General features: G+C 46.2%; 1 protein-coding gene across 5 annotated transcripts in view; it reads left to right on the top strand.

Annotated features, from left to right (window-relative positions):
* Positions 1–1058: 1058 nt before the first annotated feature.
* The window catches only part of EXTL3 (exostosin like glycosyltransferase 3), a 121048-nt gene continuing 96987 nt past the window's right edge, over positions 1059–25119 (top strand). For 2 of the 5 annotated variants that reach the window (XM_062573303.1, XM_062573307.1), the window contains exons 1-2: positions 2709–2949; positions 23612–23676. The gene's annotated coding sequence lies outside the window, so the exon portion shown is untranslated. Of the gene's footprint in view, positions 1139–1491; positions 1553–2708; positions 2950–18427; positions 18618–23611; positions 23677–25119 lie in introns of those variants that run through there. The other 3 variants (XM_062573304.1, XM_062573305.1, XM_062573306.1) reach the window with 3 other exon arrangements.

Raw genomic sequence — 25119 nt, 5'->3', positions numbered from 1 at the left:
AGGATGAAAGCTCAGGGTCTTCCCCTTAGCTTGTTGCTCCCTTGGAAAGTCATGTATGGTTTTCTGAGGTTTATTTCAGGCTGTGGAAGTGTGCCATGAAAGTGTGCATTGGCTGGCTTTGAAACTTCTTAATACCTGCCCAAAATGAGTCAATGTAATTTACAGCAGACAGGAAACAACAGTACATTGGATGTGAGAAATGCTTACAGATAACTGGGATGAGAGAGAGAGAATTTGGTGAAATCACACTGTGAGTAAGGAATAAAGTGGGGACCGTTTCAAATCCTGGAAATGAGAAAAAGAGGACACATAGCATTCACTGCATTAAATTGCAGCAGTTAAGTGTAGAGCTCCTAAAAAGGTAATATAAGGGAGGTTCTCTGCAGTGAAATCATACACAGATGTCTAAATAAGTAGTTTTGTGAACAGTGGGACTAATGAAGCCAGTTTTTCTTAGATTTGGTCTTCTGTTCCCCCTGTAACCTCCCGCTACAGTGGTCCCACCTTTGCTTCCATATCCTAAGCTGTGCTACCACAGGCCCTCGCTGCATTTCTGCTCCTCACCATCCCCAAACATCGCTCCCCCTTCTTGTTCCTACTATAAATCCCCCTTTACCCTTACCTCTCCGGTAGCCCCGGGGAGCTGCCTTTCACAAACCTCCCGCCCGTGTTTGAGCTGCTGGCTGAAATTGCAGCACGTGCAGCACTGCTTCCTAGGATCCATTTTTGAGGTGTTCTTTGGTGGAAGGGAAACAGAAAACTCCCTTTTTATGCTGATCTCTTGTTACATTAGACTAAGAAAGGTTAGGTGTACAAAGGGGATTTAATCTGAAACTATTTTCATCAATATCGCGTGTAATAGCTTTGGCAGAGCTTTCTGGAAGACAGACTTGTCACCCCAGCTGCCTTTCATGAAAGCTTGTGGTTTTTGGAGAGAGTTGGGAGAAGAATTGCTTTCTTGACTTGTGCCTTGAAGTACAATTCTCCTTTTCTATCTTTCCCCCCAGCGAGGTGCTGAAAGGCGTTTCTCGTCTCCCCGCTTCCTCCAGCAAATCTCCATGCAGAGCAGTGCAGAATGAGCGTAACTTCATGTTGTGGTAGAAGAGGAAACAAGGATGTGCGTGCTGGGATAACCTGGGTGAGTTCAGTAATTGGGATGTTAACTTTATACTGTGCAATGCAGTAGGACTCTGTCCCCCCACCTTTTTTGGGGGGGGGGGGAAATGTGAAGTTCTATACCTGAGAACCTTTGAACCTGCAGTATCCATTCCTGTCCTTCTCTACAGCACGTTCCCTGCTTCTGGGACTGTATTTCACATTGTTTGATGAATGGTAGACCTGGTGTTTTCCCCTCTCACTGTTCTTTTCATCTTGGTTTAAAAAATTGGTTTCTCCTTGCGCACTTTACACGTGTAAATGGCTGTTAAAAAGTGCAGAGGGGTGGAAAAGTGGTTTCTTGCAGTTTTAATGTGTTCATGTATTATTGTACAGATTCCTGGAGCTTTGGGGCCAGAGACATACTGCACTTACCATCTTCTCTACTGCTGTAGAGGTAAAGCCTTATTTCTCTCCTTAACATTGCTCAGCGGTGGGTTTTTGGGTGAGATTTGATTCCTGCAGATATGAATGCTTTTCAAATGGCCCCTAAATGTATTTAAAATGTATGGTTAAAGTGTGTGAAGCAATGAAACAAAAATTACCGAATCTGTTTCATTTGGCTTTGTTGCAAGAAAATGGCTGGCACCATCACTTGTTATTTTTTTCTTTTCTTCTTCTTTTTTTTTTTTTTTTTTTTTGCTGCCTCGGTTGCCATTTTTTGCATGGTTTGTTTGGTGCTTATCATTGTGTATTTTACATAGCTGCTGTGGCTTAGTAACATTAAACCACTGTACAGCATTGTAGTATTTAAACTCATTTTGTCCTTGTTCATGTGGAGTGGTAATTTCTGATGGTAAGGCAAACCATCCAGGTCCAGTCTTAATCTAATTCTACAATGAAAACAGATCTCTGGTGGCATTTTAATGGCTGTCAGCAGGGCCTGCAGCACAGCCTCGTGTTTTTCCGTCAGCTAGCCAGAGTATGGTTGTTTTTCATAACCTCCTTTAGCTAGGAGTCACCTGACTGCCACTCCAGCGTGCCTGTGACAACCCTGGCAGCCATCGCTGGGGTCTGGCCCACACGGGACCAGCGGCCAAAGCGGGTGGGGGTGGACTGAGCCTCTCCAGCCTTGCTGAGGGCAGACGTGGGCCCGCGTCGCGCTCTGAGGCGGCAACGGCTCCCTCGTGAGGCGAGGGAGGGGAGCGGCCGCGCACGTGCCTGCCTTTAGGCGGGAAACGCGCCGCGCGCGCACGCCCGCAACTGGGCATGCGCAGTGGCTGGCGGCGCCGCCCCTCGCCGAGGGGCGGGCGCTTGCGCCACCATTTAAAGGGCCAGGGCTCCGTTTGGGCTTGTCACCTTCCTCCCTCCCGCTTCGGAGCGCGCAGGGAGCTGGGCGAGCGCGGGGTGCTGGGCGGTGGCGGAGCCCTCGGGAGCTTCGGCTCTTCTCGTTAGTTTCCGGAGCGAAGGCTTGCCTTCTCGTGCCTAGTCCCCGCCCCTTCACCTTTCGGCCAGCTCCGTCGCAGGTTCGGCAATCTCCGCCCTCCCTTCGGTTCAGCCCGTTAAGTTCCGCCGCCTCTTCGGCAACTTCCGCCAGTTCGGTCGGAAATGGCCGAAGACGTGAGAGATCCAGCGGTGTAGGGGGGAAGACCGGCCGGCTTCTCGGAACGAACCAACTGCGCTCGGCCGCGGGGTGGAGTGTGTGTGTGGGGGGGGGGGGGGAGCAGGAGAGGGCGAACGGCGGGCGAAGACCAGGCAGCGGCTATGGCTCCCCCCCCGGCCACTCGCGCACGGCGGCGCAGCGGGCGCCGGGACCGCGGCTCCGCCAGGAGGGTGAAGTAAGGGCGCCAAGAGGTACGGCGGACCGTACCACGTTCGGAGGCGGCGGGGAGGGCGGTGCGCGGCCGTACGACCCCCGCACCCCCCCCCGCGGGGAGCCTGTGGGGCCGGGTGCGTGGCGGGGGTGGTACAGCCCGGGGGAAGTCCCCTCTCCCCCCCCCCCTTCCCTCTCGTGAGGTGGGGGGAGGCCGAGCCTCAGCCCGGTCTGGGCGCCCCTGAGGGACGGACGGGGGGGGGGGGGAGGCTTCCCTCAGGGCGGGGGGCACATGAGGGAGCTCCCTCAGGGTTAGCGGAGATGAGGGGGTTCCTTCAGGGTTAGGGGTAATTTTTTTTTGTGTGTGGGGGGGTCCCACAGGGCTGGGCACCCTCCTGGTGGGGAAGGCGAGAGGGCTGCGAGGGCACCAGGCGCTGCGGAGGGGCTGCAGCCCTCCTGCCCGTCCCTGCTCCCCTCGCTGCCTGCGACCCTGCGAAGGGCCGAGGCGAAGCCGAGAGGGGGGCGCGGGCGGCCCCCAGGTCCCCTCTTCCGTCCCGGCTCCCCCGCCCCGAGGCGAACGCCGCCTCGCGCCCCCCGCTCAGAGGGCGGTTTCGATGCGAGGCCCGGTCCGGCTTCCACGGGCCCCCGGAGCTTCGTTAACGTGCTTCGTTACCGCCTCGCTGCGGTGTCCGGGCGTGTCGGAGACACCTGGCCAAACCCTTGCGCCTGCTGCTTTCCCGCAGCAGCGAGTTCCCCCCACGCCGCTGCTGCGTGCTCGCCGCCGCTGCCTTGGTTTTGTGTTGTGAGATGGTGAGGAGAGAAGTGACAAGTCTTCTTTTCTCTGGGCTACCCTGCGTTTCTTGTATGCATGTATTACCCGCCTGTGAATTTGTTTCCTAAGGTTCGTATTTTTTTTTCCCTCCCTGTTTTTCCAGCTATTTTGCCCACCTGACATCTCTTCTTACTCGAGAATGTAGGGGGGTCTTTCCGCGATCAAAAATTTTAGTAGCGTGGGGCTAAAACATTGCTGCTGACTGCCTAACACCTCGCTGTGCTAGTCTTAAACTAGACAAATTGGAGCCTGGAGGAGCTGGAAATGGTTAAAACAGTGTTAAGGGTTTGCAAAGATGCTGCAAAACAAGACATCCTCTTTAGATATGCTGTTCTGTTGCTGTGCGTGTTAAAATTCAAACGTCAAGAGACTCGCTAGCTAGTTACTGGTCTCTGGTTGCGTGTGCACGCGTCTGATAAAATGTGTGTTGATGTCCTGATAGCGTAACTCGACTTTAAAATTTCTTGATTTCAATGTTGCAAGCCTCGTATCTATATAAATAAGATCGAATAACTTTTGTTTCCTGAAAGCAGTGCCACGTGCAGGTGATTATTCTCCAGATACTCACGTTTTCGTGAAGAAATCTGCGTATATAAGCACTTCAAGATTAGATTAGAGATTGGAGCCTAACATACGCGTTACAAATGTATTTTGCTCAGTGTTTCTGTTGTATTTAAGATAGGATGGTTCTTGGAACAAGGGGTGTGTTTTGTATGTTGTCAGGTTTTATTAAGTAATGACTAATCCTAAACTGGTTTCTGTGCGAAGGTAACATCAGTAATGAACTGCAGTCTGGTTATGTGGTGTCGGGGAAAGTGTTCTTTCCCCCCGACCAGATCCCTAAATTCCACGTACCGTTTGAGAGCCCTGTTGTTACATGTCGCTTTATTCATATATCTATATGCTTTGTGATATCTCTTCTATTCAGATTTTCATTTCAGAAAGTTGAGTTTGCATTGGTTCAGTGCAGTGTTAAGCGATGCTGGAACAGGGGTTACTGACTGTCTTCATTTTAGCACAAATTCAGCCAAATTCTTCTGGCAACTTAACTACAGTACAAACAGTTCTTGAACTTCTTCATATCTTGTTGCAGAAAAGAAATCTCAAATAGTTTTCAGAAATGCTCTGATTTTGCAAGTGGAGAACATTAAATATGATGTTCATTGCATGTGGGGATGGGTTTTGGCAGTTAAGCTAGAACAGAAGCAGCAAGTATATACACACACGCACACAATTAATTTTTGAATTGCCTTTGTTTAGGCTATTTCTCAACAATATATGGCAAAACCGGAGGGTTGTTTGTGCGCTGTTAAGATGGAATGAGAAGGATCGTCATCTTCCCTAGAATATTTGTAGCATGGATCTCTGGGACTGTTCGGTGCTGTTGACACGTTCCCAGGGCTCATTTGCCCTTGTGCAGGCAGAGACCATCTTGAGTCTGCTCTCCGTGGCTAGATGTCTTGAAATGCTATCAGCTTAAGTTGATAGTTTGTCTTTTTCCTCATGGCTATGTGTCTTTTTGTTTTCTCCTACAGTCTCTGCTAACTGATTCTCTCCTTGTTGCTTGACTCCTGTCTCCTCTCCCCATACTCATGCCTGTTTTCTCATGCTATTCCTCCCCCTTCCCACAGTAGTGACCTCACTGGGGTGGGAAATGCAGCTAGTCATGTGTGCCAGTTGTTTGAAGCCAAGATCACGGCAGTAAATGTGAATTGGCTTCCAGTCTAGTGGCAATCTTTCTGTTTTGGAAACCCCACAGAAACACAGAACTGGAAAGGACCTCCTGATCGTTGAATCCTATCTCTTCCTCAGCCAGATAGTGTTTTCCAGTGATTGCTGTCTGTCTTCTCTATTTGTGATCTGTTCTGTCTAAATACCCCTCTTTGGTGCTGAGGTTCCGATTTAGACACATGCTCATAAGCAGAGCCCAAGGCCACCTTCTTAGAGAAGGCTTTAAAGTAGTGTTTACTGGTGATTGTCACAGTTATGTTTGGCTCCTGCGGCTTAGGTGGCTGTTTATCAAATGCAAATAAGGTGGGTGTTGGTGGATGTTGCCTGAGAAGAGGTGCAAAGCCGATCTGAAGTTTTGGGGTTTTGTTAGGAAGGATAAAGACAGACGCATGTGCAGCTCCATGGCGTAACAGCTGATCGATCGCTGGATTGCCTGGGCGTAGGAAGCCTTGAGTGCTGACTGACCAGGTAAATTGATGTTATTATGCAGCAGTTGCAGGGCCAGTTTTGAAGTGCAAATTGAAATCCCATTTTTGTGAAATCATTGCTATTAGTTAATTGATGTCTGTTACCAGCAAGAGCAGTTTAGAGGACTGTCTAATCTATCACAAATGGATTTGAAAGGACGTTTTGTAGCTTATGCCTAATACTTGACTTGTTGGACATTACCTACAAGATTATAGCAATTTTATGGCAAGTTCCAATATCTTTATTTTTTTAAATTTAGTGTTTGTTTGCTGAGGAAGTTTAAGATATCCAGTGTTTTATATAACGTGTATGGGTGGGCTGTGCTCCCTCTACTGGTGTCTGCTCCGTTGACTTTGGTGACTAGTAATCCAATTTCTCAGGGCTACATTGACATAATCAATAATACTACAAAGTGACCTGTCTCTTGTTGATTAAAGCAAATGAAGTACAGAAAATCGAGCCCCATAAATTAAGCAAATCAATCTTTTATGTTTGTATGGGGGAGGGAACCCTAAAACCCCAAACCAACAGATAATCTCTAGCCACTAATGGATGTGAAGAAGGTTTTCTGAAAGGTGCATATTTAAATTAGTCTCTGAATTTCTGCCCTTCCAGTCAGTTTCTTAATTGGTTGGGATCTCACTGCATGGGAATTGGGGGACAATATTTTCTATGCCTTTCCCCTGCCTGTATGAGTTTAGGTGTGTTTAGAAAATATGTGTCATTTTTTTTTTTTACAGATGCAAATGACTTCTGGTGAGTAGTCTCATACATGGGATTGACCCATGAATGCACTGAAGTTTCTTCTAATACAGAATTCTGTTAACACTTTTATTTCCCACTGTACAGGTAACATATTTTTGTTTTGTTTTTCTCTGCGTAATTTCCAGCTGGTTCACCTTTTATCTGCCCTTTTTCGTGGAATACTTTATGATTCAAAATACTCTAGGTATCTTCAACTATGACTTTCTTCTTAGGGACATTGGCAGTGCAGGTGGATGGACATTTCCATTCCCATTGCATTTTGCTACAAGTGCGGCTGTGCTTTTCTAAGGTGTTACTCTGATATCTGACTGGGTAGGATGAACTTTCTTACTGTTTTGTGCTAGCCTTTCTGTGTCACCACAGTGCTGAGTTACGTAGTCGTCTCAAATCTGTGCCGGTATATTGGTCATCTATGAATTCCTGTGAAAGTGAGTTATATTTGTTTGAAAGCCGAGATGTCAGAACAACAAATAAATTGTCCTATGTATGCACCCGCTTGCTTAGGGAACACTTTAACACAGATGGAGTATTTTCTGACTCCAGTCAAATAGAGGATAAATTCAAGCTTGGCAACTTACTGGGACAGTTGGTTCCTCTGCTTCTGTAAAGCCAGTACGAATAAATCCATTATCATGCTCTGCTGCATTGGCCTATCAAGACATCTCAGTATGAAGCTATGCTTCTTTTTTCCATCCTTTTATGTGCCTGTGCCCCATCGTGTGGGTCCAGATTTGAAAGTGATGGAACGAAGAACGTCACTGAATGTGGGGAAGGTTTCCCTCCGCCCCTGCCTTGATTAAATGTCTCCGCATCATATGTAATGCAGGCGTGTGTTGGGCTGAAATCTGTATGCGTCTTTTAGTGTTGCTATTATGGGCATGAGGAAGTAATTACACTGCAGGTCTGTTCTGTGTAGGCACTTAGTGGGAAGCGCTGTGTTCTGGATTGTGTTGGTTTGAGTGGAGTGCGTGCGGTGGAGTGCTGCTGACATGCAGATGAATCCTGGAAAAGGCTGGCATGAACACGCTGCAGCTTGTGACACGAAGAGCTGCCAAACGAGCAGGGAGCCTCAGAGTTGAAAGCAGAGCCTAAATATATAGAGCAGTGCTTTGAGCCTCTGCCCTGTGCGTTTCTTCTAAGGGATCCATAAAGTCTAAGCAAAGGAGGCCTGAATTTGCTATTGGGAGCTTTTGTGTCTGCTGGGAAACATTTAAAGGTCTGCAAATCATCAGAGACTTTTGGCCTTCTTTTTCTGTGTGGAGCAGTAGCATCAAAGGCCTGATGTCTAACCAGCAGGTGGACAGGAAGACATGACAATATGATCCCATCTTCCTCATTTAGAGATAATTTGCTGACCAGAGACAGCATGTAATACAGGTGCCCCATGACTATCAGAAATGCATTGTATATCTAATAATATATGTTGATGAATAGGCTAACATTATCCTCAGATTATTAATGAAGATAGCCGTTCTTTTTTTAAAAAAAAAAGATAAAAAAGTCATTGCTTAGATAAGGTACTTCTTTTCTTGGACATCTCTCCTGGGAAGACCTTGGTACTTGTGAATGAATCTGCTGCCTACCCTGTGCGCCTTCATTTTAATGTGGAGACTGGGGAGGAGTTAGCTATCAGAAAACTAGCCAGAGATGGATGCATTGGAAAGTTGCCACTAATTACTGTGGCGTCTGACAATTAGCTGTTGTTAAGCTTTCCCTCGCAAGTTTTCAACTGCGAATCAAGAAACAAAACCAAGGACTCAGAGAAAAATTAGTGGTCCCTCTTACGGTTTTGTGAAGAAGTCCTAGGCGCTTGTTACGTTGCTGGTCTTACTAAAAGCAGAACATGGATGTACTTGTGACACAGTGTATTTGTAATGGAGCAGGTAGGATTTGATGCACCCACAAGCTCTTTTAGTCCATTGCTGATGGGCTGTACCATGCCCATGCAAATTTTTTGGGCGCCTCATCTGTAAAATGGGGTTTAATTCTATTTTAGTTTGCAGGAAAGCTGTGAATTGGTAACATCTGCAAAGTGTTCCTATTGCAGAGTAAATATGTTACTCTTAGAATGGTTAACAGAAATTTAGATTTAATGAAAATAATTATAATGAAAAGATTCCAGGAAATCATGCTGTTGGTTTCTCGCCTTTGCCTCCACGATCTTCCGACTTTGTTTCTACTTTATGGCAGTAATGAATAATACCAAGCCTTTTGCAAGTGTTCTCAAGGGTGTAGTTAGTCAAGAGTGAAAACTGAGCTGGAGCTGGCAGGTATTGCCAAGCCTTTTCACAGAAGCTAAAACTGCTGTTTTTTTTTTTTTTTTTTTTTTTTTTTTTTTTTTTTTTCTTTTTTCCCCAGGAACCAGTCAGGAAATGAATTTTACGTTACCAGGACAATGATGCTCTTCATTAGAAAAGTCAAGTTCTGCAATTATTTCTTCCTTGTCAACAAAGACATCAGGGAAGAAGAGCTTCTTTATTTCTTTCTTTATTTTTTTCTAAGTTGACCGTCTCATTGAGCCTTCTTAATTTCTGAGAGCATTTCTTCGGCAGCTGGGCCCAAAGCATCTTCTGGAGCAGTTTATACAAGTACGGGCCAGACTCTGCACTGACTTGCACCTCTATATAATTCCATTGCCTTGGAAAGGACTGATATGTAATCTCTAGACAGATCTCAGGTCTATTTTAATATGCATCCCTGATACATAATACATGGGCAGCCGTGGAGATCCTTTCGGTTACCATTGAAAGTAGTTATATCTGGCATAGAAAGTGGCAGCTGTTTGACAAATGTAATAGAGTAGCTTTTATAAAAAGAACCAAAGTGAATTTCCTCTTCTTAAAACTGATTAAAGCAAAAGCAGCATTGCAAATATTTCTCGCAAGCTTAACGCTGCGCTACTTTTCAGGGACGTCTGACTCTGGTGCTTCGCTGTGCTTGTACCTATTCTTAGCCTGCTTACCAGAAGCTACTGTGCGTGTGTTGAGAAAATGGTGTGTTAAGTCTTGCTGTGTGTGTACGATGCGTGTGCTTCTATGGAGCCTTTTGGGAAGGGAGGGGGTTATATCTGAGGTTTTCTATTAGCTCCACACACACTTCTGTTACTGCTAGTTCACTGTCTTAAAGATCCCGCATTAAGATATTCTTATCTGAGCCTAACCTGGCTCTCCCAAGATGTGAACTAATGGTAGAAACATGAGCATTTCGTTAACCTTGGGAAGAGCAGGCAGTGCCCTGGGAGAAGACCCGTTTGCGTGGCAGGGAGCAAGGAGCACTCTGTATTTTGATGCTTTGACCCAGCTCTGCTACCTCTCCAGAGCAGAGGCAAAACTGAATTTTGCTGCCAAGGCTGTGAGGGCAGTATGCTCCAGCCCTCTTCTATCCTTATTGCAAATCTAGAGTCTCTGTTTGGGAGCAGCAAGGGTAATTTAGCAAAGCTGTGGAACTTGTTATAAATGAGCCTGCTGAATGGACAAGAACGGTTCAGTGTTGTATGTGACTGTGGAGGTCACCAGAATAGGATGCTCATTTTTCAGCTCCCGCGTGCTGCTGGGTGAAGCTAAGGTTTGTGCTGACACACGCGGTTCCTGTTAGTGGGGACTGGAGTTGCACTCCAAGGAGAAAATGCCCCGTTTTGCAGGCTGCTTGGCAGTGAGAGAGAGCTCGAAAGGCGTGCGGTGGAGGTGCAAATCTTTTGAGACTTGAGCATTTCTTTTATTGTGCAACTTATTCTGAGGCCTTCTCACTAGGGCTTCTGCTCTTCTATTATGAGCAGTGAAATTTATAATCTCTGTTATTTCCTATACATGGCAAGGAATGTCTTCATTCTGGCCCAAGTTTAGCTGTGGATGAGGTCTGTTTTGAGATCTGTATTATGCAAAAGGAGAGGGGGAGGAAGAGGAAACAAGCAGTTGTGTAGCCTCGTCACTCTGAAATGCAGTTTTAGTGGTTCCCTAGTATTCATGTCCTAATTATTTATCTGGCGATGTGATCTTTGGGATTGCAATTCTTTCCAAGTAATAACTAGAGCTGTAAAGATATCTTGTTAAGGGGGCGGGGGGGGGGGGGAAGAACATATGTTGTTCTCAGTATTGCATTTTAGTAATTGTTTGCAATGACCTTTCGGAATCTGAGTGAAAATTTGTTTGCTTGGCTTTCTCCCAGGAGTTCAGCTCCTGGCTATCTCCATAGAAAACAGAACTGAGATTTTGTTTTTTTAATTACGTTCTGACAGTAAAGCCTATTCTTCTATATGCGTTAAAGTTCTGGGCTTAGCAATAATAAAAGCTGTCTTTAATAGGACTTCCACAGATGTAGTTTTCTAGGAAAAATATGTTTTTTTTAAGCCAGAATTGCTTATCCTTGGCATTATTTAAATACTCTTTTATTCCAAGGAGAAAATTCTCACTGTGTTCTTGATTGACTAAAGGCATGATAAAAGGGCTCTGCTGCCTTTTAATTATTATTATTTTAAAACTTAACAAGTTGGCAAATGGTAATGTGACTAGGTTGTAGAACCTTACCAGATTTGAAAAGGTAACCTGAGCAGCTGAAAATTCATCTTTGAATACATGTGCTAAAGAAAGCTCTAAGAAACAAGGTGTTGAAGAGCAGGTGCTGCAAAACTAGGGTTCTGCCAAGTTTTGAGAAAAAAAAAATTGCACTGACAGAGATCAGCATCCCATAAGGAAAAATAAGCCCACAAAACGACTGGCCAAGCTGGAACAAGAGAACAGACACTGAAAACATCCCCAGCAGCTCTGTTTGCAACTGATCCTTCCCTTCCTCTCAGTCTGGCCCAGTAAGGCAGTGTGGTATCTAGGCATATTCAAATATCTGAATTATCATAGAGATGGTAGGAAGGAGAGGAAGAGTCGGATGAGACCCAACTGCACATCTCCTTAGGTCCCGATTCAGCTGGAGGAGGGAGGTGAGCAGCAGCGCGTGTGACTTCAGCCCACAGATCACGCTGGCTTTTTTTCTGCAGATCGTGACCTTGGAGAAGTGGGCTTTTCACCCCTGACTCTGAGCAGCGAGACCTGAGGGGCCCACGGCCTTTCCTGCTCAATGCGAGATGAGATCTTCCACTGTTTGAACTTGCAAAGCCTCTTACATGGGTGCCTCCCTGCTTGCAGGGCTCCTGCAAAGTTTGATCCACCCCTTCATTTTGTTGGGTTTGTTAAGGATGAATGATGTTCCTTAAACTGCAAACACAAGAATGGTTTAGCTTTTTATTTTATTTTTTTTAAGGAGGAAAAAAAGAGAAAGGGAGGAGGGGAAATCCCCTGCTAGCAGATGATGTAATGCCCAAGCCCTGTGTTTTAATTTACCTCTGGATAAACTAGGGTTAAATCTGTTGAGCTTTCAAGCTCCAAGATTGAGCACAGCTTTGTTTTCTGTGCTTTCAAATGTGCGATACCTATGTGTGTCCACTGCTTTCAGTGTGATTTGCTTCAGTTTCTGTCCTAAACAGTTTGCCCTGAAGTGTAAGAAAAGCTCTGTTAATTTGTTACGATAAACCTTGATAAATTTCTGTTTGTTTTTCAGTTTTGCTCAATGTCAGAATTACAAAACAAAGCAGCTTTCGAACTCAGAAGCTGAGTTTCCTCGGGTTTGGATCTCGGGCCTTGGCGGGCGTCATCCTTTACCTCGGCTGCAGAGGCGCCGCTAGGGAAGGGGCAGCACTCTCGGTGCCTGGTTCAGGACTGCGCAGGGCCCGACCGATGAGCCAGGCAGGACGGGTAGATGTTGAATTCGCAGTGTAGTCAAAAGGAACGTGTAGTCTTCACACATGTGACGTTTTGGTTTTTATGGGAAAGGTTTGCTGCTTTGGGCAACTCTGACCTGTGTAATCCTCTGTATCCCCTGACGGGAGGGGAATTACTGTGGTGGGCTCTGTAAGAAGGTGGTGTAGATCAATACCTTTTGTGGTTATTGTTATTTCTTTTCTTTTTTTTTCACATGTGATGCTGTACTGCTTGGGATTTTTTCCACTAGTTACTAGTTTAATCTTCAGTTTTGGCACCATTTCCCAAGGCTTGTGTAGGCGAAGGACTATGGCATCTAGCAGGATGAGCTAGCACCACACACAACAGAGATCAGAAACATATAGTTACGTACAAACCAAGGAATGCTTGGTTTCCAAACGTGTAACTTTGCTTTTTGTGAGTGGGATTTACTGCTTTTGGCAGCTCTGACCTGTGCATCTGCCTGTGATCACGGAGGAGGAGATGAGATGCTGCCATGAAAAATTGAAGTGGCAGTTAAAGGCGTTGCTTCTATTTTCTTTAGCTTTTTATATTGAAAAGGAGGAAAAAAAAGTTGGTTTTCTAACTTGGAGCAGCTTGATAGGAGAGTTAGCAATCTGGAGTAAACTTATTTCTTTGCCCTCTCATTAACCAGCTTGGTGTACTGGACGATTTCAGCGGTTCTTCTTCCTCTCCTTTGTGCTGGCAGCGAGCTGCAGAGGAGACAGTTGTGCTGACACCGCGTTTGGTCTGGAGACGATGCCCTGGAAAAGGGTTGCTTTGGGAGAGATTGCATCTGTGAAGAGCCGCTGCTGACTCACAGCATCGATATCTGCCGAGGATTTGCTTGTTTTAAACAACTGGATTTCAGAGGCTTGTAAAAATTGCCGAAGGGTGTGGGAAACTGGAAGACTGTCCAGCAGTTGACAGTTCTTCCTTCCCACTCCTAGTTCCTGAGGAGAACCAAGGGTAGAAGTTGCTGTAGGCCAGTCTCTGTTTTTTTTTTATTATTATTATTATTATTATTATTACTTTTTAAATTCTTCACGCCTTGCCTGCTGACTCAACTTTCTGCTCTTTTTGTCACCTTCCCCCTCTTTGGCCTTATTTTCACATAAGCCCCATTTCTCAAAATTTCCTAGTTCTCTGCCAGCTCTGGAACAGCCATGAAGACAGAGGAAAACATCAGCTGCCCTTAAGATCTGCTCAGGGATGCATGGTTTTGCAGTGGTGACCGGACTTAGCTGGAGCTTCTCTTATCGATTGAACTGCCCCGTAGCTGGTAGCCGTGGGATGAGTTGAGAAATCGTGGACTAGTGCAGACAACAGACCTTTTGCCTGATTACCTTAGCAACGCCGCTTCTCTGAAAGATGAGGTGTTCTCGCTCGCTGCCGAAGAGTTGGTGCTAGCTGCAGTGAGGTCTTGGGAAGGCTGGTGTTTCCCACCAGGCAGGCCTGGTTTGGAGAACTGATCTTGGGGTGCGGTCATTTTTTTCTTTTTTTTTTTCCCTAGACATAAGTTCTTTCCCTGACCTCCCTTTTTTTGACAAGGGGTCTCCAGTGAAGAAGTCTGGTTATCTAGTGGCGAGTGTTTGTCCCTTCTGTCCAGACCAGTGTGCCCTCCTGCTTCTCATCCCCTGCCGTGCCTGCTTGTCTGGACACAATCCCTGGAATTTAAATAAATTGTAGTCCTTACTATTTGCCAAATATTGATAGTTGGTGAAGTGAGCTAAAGTTGAAATTAATGGTGTAGTCCCAGCTTGTTTGGACCATGTAGGTAGGTAGTTTCATTGCAGGTGTCCTAGAGGAAATTAAGATATTAACTTGACCCCTTCTGAAGGGGAGGAAAGCAGACTCTGGGGCTTATAATGGAAGTAAATGAAAGTCTTGGAGAAATGGAGAGGATTGTTTATAAATGCATTATCCGAAGGTAATAAAACCCCTTTTCTCTCTAATGAGTGAGGCCTTAAGAGAAAATTGAAGAGACGTTGTTAATTTTGTGCTGTTACAGATGTCTTGAAATGATCTCCTGGGCTCTGGTCCATAGCCATACCCCTGGGATAATCTTTCTTAATCCATTGCAAATGAGATCCAAAAAATGAGACAATCTGGCTGACGTTTCAACATAGATCAGCAGACAGTGCTGGTATCTGCTGGCATCATTTGTTCCATGGAAGCTTTACTCTGTGCAGGGATGAAGAAATATTTAAAAAAGGCAGTGGTAGCTCTTTCTTTGGGTTGGGATAACTCTGATAACTCCACGTGTCTTGGGATGCTTCTGCAAAATTACAAAATGCCGATGCCTCCAAACAAAGATTCGGAGGTGCAAAGAGGTGTCTTAAGTTGACCAGCTCATCAGAATGAGCTGATGACAAGGCTGGAGCCATAACTTGCAACTTGCTTGTGTTTCAGAGCTACCATGCAGCCTTTCCTTCACCCTCCTGGAAATTTGGAGTATTTTTGCAGTTGTAGTTGAGGGCTTTGTCGCCGTCATAAATGAATCTTGCGGTAAAACCAGTAAAGATGCAGCTTCGTGGCCAGTCCTGTTTGAACAGCTGCAGGGTTTTCACTGCTGGTCCTGTGAGTCTGGTGGAAGCTTGTGTCAGTTATGAACTTTTTTTAAGATGCACAAAAGAGACAGCGTTTTGTTGCAGGTTGTGTGCAGGCAATAACATCCTGATTGTAGCTTTTGGTTTCTCGCTGAAAACTTCATGCCTACGATTAATCAGTTCTTAGCTGATCTTCAGTAGCCCGGAGAGTAAATATAACGCAGCAAATTCATCGTACGTTTGAAGCGTTTAACCTGTTACTGTAAAGGGCATTGATGGCAAAGAAGACTCAGTACAATCTCGAATCTTTCCAAGATGGTAACTGTAACCGCTCTCTTTTGAGAGTGATGTCTTTGAAAGCAGCGGGCGTAACGTGTACTTGGCTCGTGCTTTCTGAGGTGCAGTTTTGGATGCGTGGTAGGTGGTTGCATAGCTGTTACACCATACTGGAAAGTTACAGTTGTATTTAATTGTGTTGTTCATAGGCAATCTTATAGGCAGGCAGGAAGGGTAGAGTAGAAAAGAAGTCTTAATTTAGCCTTGTAGTTTTTACTTGATTGAAGTAATTTGCAGAGTTGTTTAACAATCTCCTTGATCTCACTTCTATTAAGATTATAGCAATCTAGAACTGTTATTAATGCTGAAGGGCATTTTTGCTCCTACATGTGTAAGAGTGAATTACTTGTTGTGTAACTTGATTTGGAAAGATAAGAATGGAAAGGGTGCTTGGTAATGAGGTGGGCTGTGATTTGTCTTCCCCTGAACTGCAAAACAAAATATCACTTGGCAAATGGGTTCAGGGTTGCAAGGAGCCTCTGGAGCCATGTGCGTTTAACAGGCGCGCGAGTGGCGCTGTGCGACTGCTCCCCGCTGCAGGGCCCTGAGTGGGGTAGGGTAAGTGGCCTGTTTGCCAGCGGTTTTAGCGTCTGGGTCAGCCAGCCAATGCTCAGTTCCTTCTCGTAATGCCCACATGTGCCTTTCAGCCGCCTGCAGGAGGTTCAGCAGCTTTGTCTGTCTCGATCAGACAGATCTCCAGATAATCTAGCAAATCTCTTGGTCGTGAGGGTGGGAAATGACACACTTTGATTTACAGATGTGGTCCTGTGAGGTCTCTGGTTGCTAGTACCTGGGCATGTTTGGCATCCTCAATTTCCGAATTATGGGCAGAGGATGTAATTGCTTATGCATGCAGCGTGCACAGGCGTTGTGCAGACAGGCAGATTATTAATAGTGTTTCAGTGGAGATCCTGGCCAAGTGAAAGGACTTGACATCTACACACACATGGAGACAGTAGAGTCTTGTCTCAGAGTTCAGTACTGTACTGGGATTTCCTTAATCTGTTCCACGCTTTATCTGCGAGTGCTGATTTCCTACTGCCTGCCTCAGAATTACTGTAAAGCCTGAAAACACCGGGAAAAATCAGGCAGAGCATCTAGGCAGGAGGCTTTAGGGGATTCCTTTGAATTCAATTTTGAATTTAATTAAAGGCTAAACACCTTTTTGTTTTCTTAAGAGGTTGTAGGCAGCCTGGAAACCCTTTTCCTGTGTCTGTACAGCGGAAGGGGGAAAGGGTGCCACAGGCGTGTTTCTCAGCTCTGTAGTTTGTGGTGGCTGCTGTGGGGAAGATGCACCAGTGGCAGTGATACTCCACTTGTAAAAGATGTTGAAGCCTTCCTTCCCCCCCCCCCCCCCCATATACATACACTCTTTTGGTTACAGTTTTTCTGACTGGTAGATATGGAGCGGATTAGGAAATGTTTTCACAATCCCCCAAAGTTGTCATAAGATGAAAAAAGATTCTGTGGTCTCTGTCCTGGCTGTGCGGTAGACCGGATTGGGAGCTGCTTGGATTGAATCCAAGGTATTATTTTGTTTGCTGAGTTAGTTCTAACCTCAGTTCGCTGTGCGGACACACCAGGGTTTTGCTGGAACGAGGAAGAGGAGGAGAGCGGAGGTGACAGGAGGTAGGAGTACTCCTGAAGGCAGCACTGGCTTAAGTTGGTTTGAAGTGCTAATGAACTGATGGGGTTAGCTGCTTTGCTCTTGAAGGTGAGGACAGCATTTGAGTGGGAGACTCTTTGGCTGAGATTCTTTTCTACAGATGTAGCTAAGCTGTTCCCCCTCCCCCCTCTTTTTTTTTTTTTTCTTTTTTCTTTTTCCTCTCTCTTGAGGTTTTCTTTTATATCAGTGGAGAAAAAACGGATGTTTCTGAAGCACAGCTTGTCTTGTCCTAAATAGACATCTTGAACTAATTGAGCATTACATGCCATGGAAGTGCCTGCTTCTTTTTCCATCTAGCTTTTTCCTTCTCTCTCCAGAGAGCTGGGTCAACTAGCTTAGATGTAATGTCCACATCGCTTCCGTGTAGAATTGGGTGGCTTGAATCTGCCCCCTGGGGCTCAGTTGGCAGCACAGGACGAGAGGGGATGTTGCTGAAAAGAAAGAAAAACGTTTGGGAGTGGAGTGGCCCTGAAGAGGGAGAACCGAAAGGCTGGAGTCCTTGATCGTGGCCAACTATGACATACATCTCACTGAATGGAAACTGCCCTGTTCAAGGCCAAATCTTGGGTGCTGGCTTAACGTGGGAGACTGTACAAGCTCCTCTTAGCTGCAGCTTTCCCCTTTTCAGCAGAGAGAAGAGGTGATGTGATCTCTAGGTGTGGTTCCGCCATCGGGTTTTTGCGTCCTGGCCGTTTTAATGAGAATCACCACGTGCACTAGCTGAAGGTGCCACAGATATCTGTGGAGAAAGGTGAAGCCCCTCTCTCGGCTCTGGTAGGGTTGGCCATTTCTTTAGCTGGGATCCATCCACGTGGGAATGTGCTGCTCCACAGGGAGACGTCCTGGCAGCAAGCTCCGAGGAGCACTTAACACCCCAGCAAAGGGGAGAGTGTGGTACCGTCAAGAGGCTTTTCCCACGTTTCTCCCATCTGTGGTCAGATATGCATAGCTGGGGGAAAGCACACTGAAAACGACCAAAAAGCTTTTTGTTTTAACTCTCCAACTTGAGCCTAGATCGCACAAAGCAAACCCTCGGAGCCCGGCGAAGGGGGTTTTGTGGAGAAGTAAAGCTCATTGTCCGCTCTGGTGTTCAGACCCTTGGGAAATTGCAACCATTGTTTGGGCTATTATCGCTTAGTAAAAGCTTTGCTTTTCCTCCTTCAGTGTCCTGAAAATCTGCTTCTGCGCTTTTAAAAATAACCTAACCTGAGCTGCCGTTGGGAGCATTCACAGAGGAAATTCTTCAGCAGTTTAAAACAAAGTGAGTGGCGGGGGGGAAGGCCCTCCTTGAAGCGCTTTTACTTGTCGGGGAAGAGCGACTGTGCTGGAGTCCGGCTTCCGCTCTCTGGAGGAAGCGCCGGCAGTAGGCTCGCTTGCCGGCAGCCTCGGAGGGGCTCGGGGCCGGCGCAGTCCCGGTGGGGAGCCAGGGCTTGCCCCGACCACCATGGGACAGACGGAGTGGTGCAGCTGTCCCGGAGGAGTACTTTTTGGGGCTGTTGTATGTGCTGATGCTCACTGATGGAGTTCGTGTGTTTTGTGCTTGATGATAAAAGGAAAAAGGAGTTTTCCTGGGTTTTCTTTCTACCTGTTTGTAACGGAGGCTGCTCCAAGAGAGGTAACTCATGCGACCTGAAATTCAGCCTTAGTGCAAAGGATGCGCAGCCTTTTGGGTGCCTCTGCCTTGGGGTGCAAGTTCAGCAACAGCTTCTGGGTGCTGCCTCAGGGCAACTATTGGCGCAGGATGCAGTGGGAATACTGACGCTGCATATTTCTTATGCTCTGGCTCTGACTACGAGGAGGAAAGTATTCCGGTTTTGGTTTGCCTTTTTATTTATTTATTTTTCCCCTTAGAGCGAGCAGTGCAGTTTGTGCTGTTGAAATGTCCTGGCCAGCAGCTGCTGCCCACGTACAGCACAGAAATGTGTGTTTCGCGGTCGAGAGGCATGTTTGCTCTGGGTGTGCCTTCATTTTGTTCGGCGCAAGCGTCCACACATACGGCTGGACTTTAAGCTTTGCTCTTCTTTGCCGCTGAGCGGTGGAAGCATCATTCACGCTAGTAGTCTGTGCTTGGTGCAGGCCGGAGTGTGTCCATTGATACTTGGAGTTGGTTTTGAAGTAAGTTTTTGCTTGGAGCTGTGTGTTGCTTGGAGGCCACGGGATGAGGAAGGAGCTGCCTGGGGTGACACTGGGCTGCAGCAGAGCAGTAGAAGACACCTGGTAGTTGAGAGGCTGAAGGCTGGGGTCTGGGCTCAGTTTCCCCATGGAAATTGTGAATGAATTCTGGCAAGTTATTCCTCTTCCATGCCTCAGTTTCTCCACTGGAAAATGAATACAGCACAGCTTGCCTTTCCCTTGCAGTGAGCATCTTGCAGAGTTGTCAGACTCCACGTAGAGACGTCAGAAAACCGACAGTGATACACACATTGGAGAAGTGCCTTACCTGAGGTCTGCAAGGCGTGGTGAGATCCGGCACAGGAGGGCTGTGGGAAGCCTTGTGTTTGTTTAAGCTGTGTCCAAGCAAGCCCTGAGACACCTTAGGTGGGGCGTGATGCAGTAGCTGGACGCTGTACCTGCAGAGAGTGCTGAAGGCAGTCTCCTTTCCTTAAAAAGAAGGATAGAAAGGATTTGTGAGTATCTGCATGTTCATTAGCAGCAAGCAAGAGTTGTGTGGTGTGTTCCCCCCCCGCCCCCATTTTAGTATCCGTGATACACACAGACATATGTTGTGTAAGAGGATGGGAGAAAGACATAGTCCTGCAGTAGCTAAAGCTTGTCGCTCGCTAACACTGATTGATGGTACTTGCAATTTTTTAGGTCCTCACATGCGTCATTAAAATGATTTCTGTGCTTGTTTTTAAAGAATCTACTGTTTGTGTTTTAGCTAATATTCATAGGACTTGTCCAGAACCATATGCTAAGAATATAACTGTTTTTTATTTTTTTCTTTAGCATTTGTGTCTAAATATATCTAATAAAAATGCAGACTGGAGCTCTTTAATGAGGCGATAAGTCATTCCTGCTTCTCTTCTTTTTAAGACAAAACCACCTCATACACTGGCTTCTTTTTGTGTGAACCTCTGCTTTGCATTTCTACACATTCATCATAGCATGAAGGCGCTTACAAAAGGCAGGAAGAAAAGACTGCGCTGAGCTGACCACTTTGGCTTGCACAGACCTGGACTCTTGCAAAGGGAAAGCCCTCAGCTTTGGCTAGGGTGAGTGTGGGCTGCCTGTGACTGCATGTGATGATGGAAAGCATTTTTTATAAAATATACTGCTGCACAAGTTCAGCATGGCCTCGAATTTTGGACTGAAGACACGGAGCCATTAGGAAGCTGTTTGCAAGTGGAAATACTTCCAGTTTTCTTCCTTCCCCTTGCAAAATCTCTCCATGCAAGGGGTTGCGTGGTTGTCTTGATGTTTCTGCCCCTCCAGGGGGAAATCTTTTTATCGTTAGCACCTGACTTCTTGGCTAAGTTGGTGGCTGAGGTTGTGCGCAGCAATGTGCAAGTGGTGGCAGAAGCAAGAGCAGCACTCCTGGGCCCTGGCGCAGGGGTATGCCGTTTGCAGGAGGAAATAGCTTTGCTCCAGGAACAGCTCTGGTTTTCAAGCACGTTTTAGCTGTGACCGGGTGTGCTGCGGCAGCAAATGTACCGCGGTTGCGGTTTGACAGCTGAAGGCAGCGTGCAACTGCTAAATCAGATTACGTTGCGCATGGTGGCTGCGCGTGAAATCCCTGGTGGCTGCGTGGCATTGGTTGCACAACGTTTTTCCAGTGCGGCACAGACGGCTTTCTAAGCTCTCGCGCCTGGATGCTCATTTGCGTCCCAGCGCTGCCACTCCGCCAGGACGGCTGTTTGCGGGGTTGCGCTGTGAACCCCCCTGCCGAAGTGGCTGAGGCGGTGAAGGATCGAAGAGAGTTTTCCTTTTTTCCCCGAGTTTGCGGGTTGACCCTACGGTAGTTGGTTTAGTGACAAGCCGTATCTTGGGACCTCGCTCTGCTTTCGCCAGGGAAGACCCATCGTCTGGCTGAGCTCCAGCGCTTGATTCACCTGGCTGGAGGAAGAGGAGGAGGAGGAGGAGGGAGTCCCAGCAATTCCAACTTGAGATCAAAGACAGAAAGCCAGCATTTTAGTGCAGAAAACAGCAGATCTGTGAGTCATGAGTTAACCACAAAGTATGCCAAAGTGGCCGTGAAGAACGAGGAGTTCTCAGAAATGCCCATCTGCATGAAAAGTTTCTGATGGAAAGTAGGCAGGGTTGTTTCTTAAATTTTAATGGCCTCTTTTAACAGGCGGTCGAACCCTGCTAATCAGATTTAGCGAGGCCTTGCGTAAGAAGAGGTGCTTTATTTACAGACGGTACATCGTGCACTGAAGCACGACGATAAATTATTTAACGTTAGCTGTGCCGAGCAGCGAGCCAGGTGCGCGCGGGGCTGCGTCATCTCGCTGCTTCCCAGCTTGGCGGCGGCTAACTCGCAAAACCCAGCCGTTTGCAGAAGCGGTTTCTCGGTTATTAATGTTAATTAACAGGGTTCTGCTTGATAAATATTCCTGCGGCAGGCGCTCGCAAAAACATACGTGGTGTTAAGCTCTTTGCCTGTGTAACGAGTACGTACGTAGCTGTGGTGTTAATTAGGCGCACGCCCTGGAAGACGCGTCCCCTCGTGGGATCAGCAGCTTCGGCGTTCGGCTGCTTGCGGTGGGTAGAGCAGGTCTCCTCGGAGACCCGCTCGCAGCCTCGTGCCGCAAGCAGGCTGTCAGAAAGATTTGCGGCCTTCGTTTGAATCGTCAGCTTCTTTTCCGCGCGCACCACTTGCAAAACGGCCTGGTTTCTAATATTAGTTATTTTCAGATCTGCCATTAGTGCCCTGTTTTCAGACAAAGTGACAAAGTGGCTGCTTGATGCGTTCTCCAGATGGGGGGCAGGATTTGTGCATTATTCAAAAAAAAAAAAAAGAAAGAAAAAAAAGGCGCTTTTTGCAGTAAAAGAACGACACTCCTTGTGCTGACAGCAGTTTTACAGCTCTGCCTCCTAATAACTGCCCACCAACAACACCCCCTGCCTCCACCTTAAGCAAGTAACCCTGTTCCAAAGAGAAAATTTCCCTGGAAAATGCGGCAGCGCTGTTTGTTCTGCAGAGTCCTGTAGAGACTTTTATTGCTCTGATTTAATATCCTTGCTGATGGGATGTTCCCATTGCAGGTGAAACATCCTGGAGAGACATCCTCTCTCTATAGCTTGGTGGAAAAACTCTTTTCCTGCTTGTTTTAACACCTAGAGCTGCAGAATGGAAGAGGGTAGTACATTACTGTATAGGTAACTAATATTGTGCTAAATGAAAACCTAGATACGCTTTAATTTTTGTATGAGTTCAGGATGAAAAAGCAGCATGAGATCAGCAGGTCTTCCCAGCAAGGGGAGAGATGTTTTCTCAAACAGTTACACTTTGTCCTCAGTTTTAAATTTTCGATATCATCCAGCAAAACTCTTGGTTTTGCTGTTTGATTAAAATTTGCATTTAGATTGGCTGCCTGAAGGGGAGTCACTTGCTAGGGGAGATGGGGCTATATGGCTGCAGCCTCGCACAGGTCTGACTGCAAGTAATGGCATTTACATAAAAACCATTAGCTCTGTTATTGATAAACATGAAAGGTACCTATTTCATTTAATTTTCTGACGAGGAGGCCTTAATATAGGCATACTATAGCTAGCATGGCAGTAGTAACATTTCTGCCCCCTCTTCCCTCCCTACTGACCCCTTGCTGTTTTATGGACAAGTTGTGGTTGGGGTTTGGTTGGGAGAGAGATGTAGAGTTATTTCTATTCCAATTTACTAGAGTAGCCAGTTGTCTTGCTACATGGTAGGAAATTATTTAATGCTCATCTTAGGAGGTGTCTCTATTAATTGAACAGGGATTTAATATCTCCCTGAAGCATAACTGAGCTGTGTGTGGTGTATATTAACATGTATGTCTAGTGGTGGGTTTTTTCTTTTCTCCACATCACAGCCTCATCCTGTGGGTAATCTTTTGTTTAATCAAAATGGGTTTAAACAGAAGTTAGTGGCTCCTTATTAAGAGATAAACTTTGAGACAAAAAAGAAAAAGTTAAAAGAATGTCTTTGATGCACACTAGATCATGGCACATCTAATCCTTCAGGACTGTGTCTTGGCACAGTAATTCCTGTCTGTATTGGCCAGCGTGGAAAACTTTGGTTCGCTGCTCCCTGTGTCATGCGCTTGCCCACACGTGTAGCGATGCGCTGGTGTCCCAATGAGGTACGATGAACTGTCTCCGTAAGAACGACTTCTGTGCAACTCTTGGTTTACACTTTAAGTAAACCTCCCACTTTCCCTGTGGGATGCAAAAAGACTGACGTTTTGAGAGCCTCCTGAGGCAGCTGGTTCCTAAGCCGATTCCAAACACAGCAGCATTTGCTTAAGAGACTTTGAGCTTTGCCAGCTCTTTCAGTACTTGACCTCGGTGGAGGTGGTCTGTTTTGCTTTGCAAAACTGGCCTACTTCTTGGGAGGTTGTTTTGTTTTTCCTTGTTCTTGCTTTATATATACTTACTGCTTTTTTTTCTTTCTGCCCTCTCTGATAGGTTCCAGACAAATGAGTAGAGTCGAATACAGAAGAGGGACAGGTTCCAGTTGATCACCTTGTTCAGTAAGTAATTTCACAACATTTCAAGGATGAGACTCTGTGGTGCGTAATGTTGGTTTAGAATTGACTTCAGTGGGAAGCAGCATTTAAGCTGTGTGCGTGGACAACGCTATCCGAGAAGTACAAGCTCCCTTGAGTTAACTCTTGTTTTGTTTTGGGAGAAGTGGATGTTCAGTGCTTCAGTTCCTTTTACCTGAAGTGTTTACTTTTGCTTGTATCCCACTTGCAGTCGGTGTGCCCATTTTAGCATACTGCAGAACTGGTGCCTGGTACCTGCTCAAGGCTGCAGGGAATCTACATTAAAGGCATTACCATGTAGTTTAGCAATGTGTCACATGCAGCTTCCTGTGCTGAAGAACAGGAGAGGCCCTAGAGTTAGAAGAGCAAAGGTTCACCTCCTCTATCCAGCCTGGAGTAGATGTTGAACTGGATGAGAGACCTTCTGTGGCAAATGCAGGAGTTAACTTGCAGAGGTGTGCTGTGAAATTGGGCAATTGAGGAAATGCATTTGGCTTTACTCGTGACCTGGAAAGGGGAAGAGAGAAGAACTAGACAGTGCTGTCTAGGCCACAGTAATGATGGCAGTATTTTTTTTCTGAAGAGAAAATTATTATTTCATGGGGAGTTTTTACACATTAAAATATCTTGCGCGCATACTAATAGGCAGCAATAACCAGCCTGTGCTTTATGAGGTGTCTAGAAATATTTTAAGCCTGCTTCTGCAAGAGACTTTAGCTAATAAATACTGGTTAATTGGAATATCTTTACCCATCTGATGCAGTAGCATAGCCAGACTGAAATGGTTAACAGCTTACTGTGGAACTGGGGAGGATACTTGGCTTCGGGATGTAAAATGAAGGTGCATGCACAGCAGGTGAGTGTGGGAGCTGCACTGATTGACTGAAACCACTGCGCAATTAAGTTTATTGTAACTGTCCTAACAGGCAGCTCCCCTAAGGATAACATGGGATGATGAATTTTAAAATTGAGGGTGTTCATTAACAAAGGACAAGGACAAAATAATACACTTTAAGACCGGAGTGTTTCAGCAGGTTGATTTAAATACATCCTGGGAGAAGGGCAGAGAATTTGCCTGCTTCTCTGCAAAAAGGGGAAAATGAGGCTTTTGTGTTTGTGTATTCCTAACTTTTCTTATGTATTTGACCAGTATAGCCTGACACGCCAGGTGTCCTTGGTTCAGATGTTCTGTCCCTACATATTACAGTATTGACTAGCCTGTTAGACCGCTGGATTCAGGACAGTCTTTATGCCTGACTTGTGTAGTGTGCCAAACACCGTGGGGACTCTCTTCTCAGCTAGACCTTAGCTACTGTAACAAAAATAATGAATAATAAAACTGGAAGTAGCGGGGAGGTCATGTGAAGAACAAATGATGCTCTTATTGACCAACGGTGCCATCATGCCACAGCCTTAATCGACAGATCT

This window comes from Rhea pennata, chromosome 3 (genome assembly GCF_028389875.1).
Source record: "Rhea pennata isolate bPtePen1 chromosome 3, bPtePen1.pri, whole genome shotgun sequence".
NCBI lineage: Eukaryota > Metazoa > Chordata > Aves > Rheiformes > Rheidae > Rhea > Rhea pennata.
This window is presented reverse-complemented; position numbering and strand designations above follow the sequence as displayed.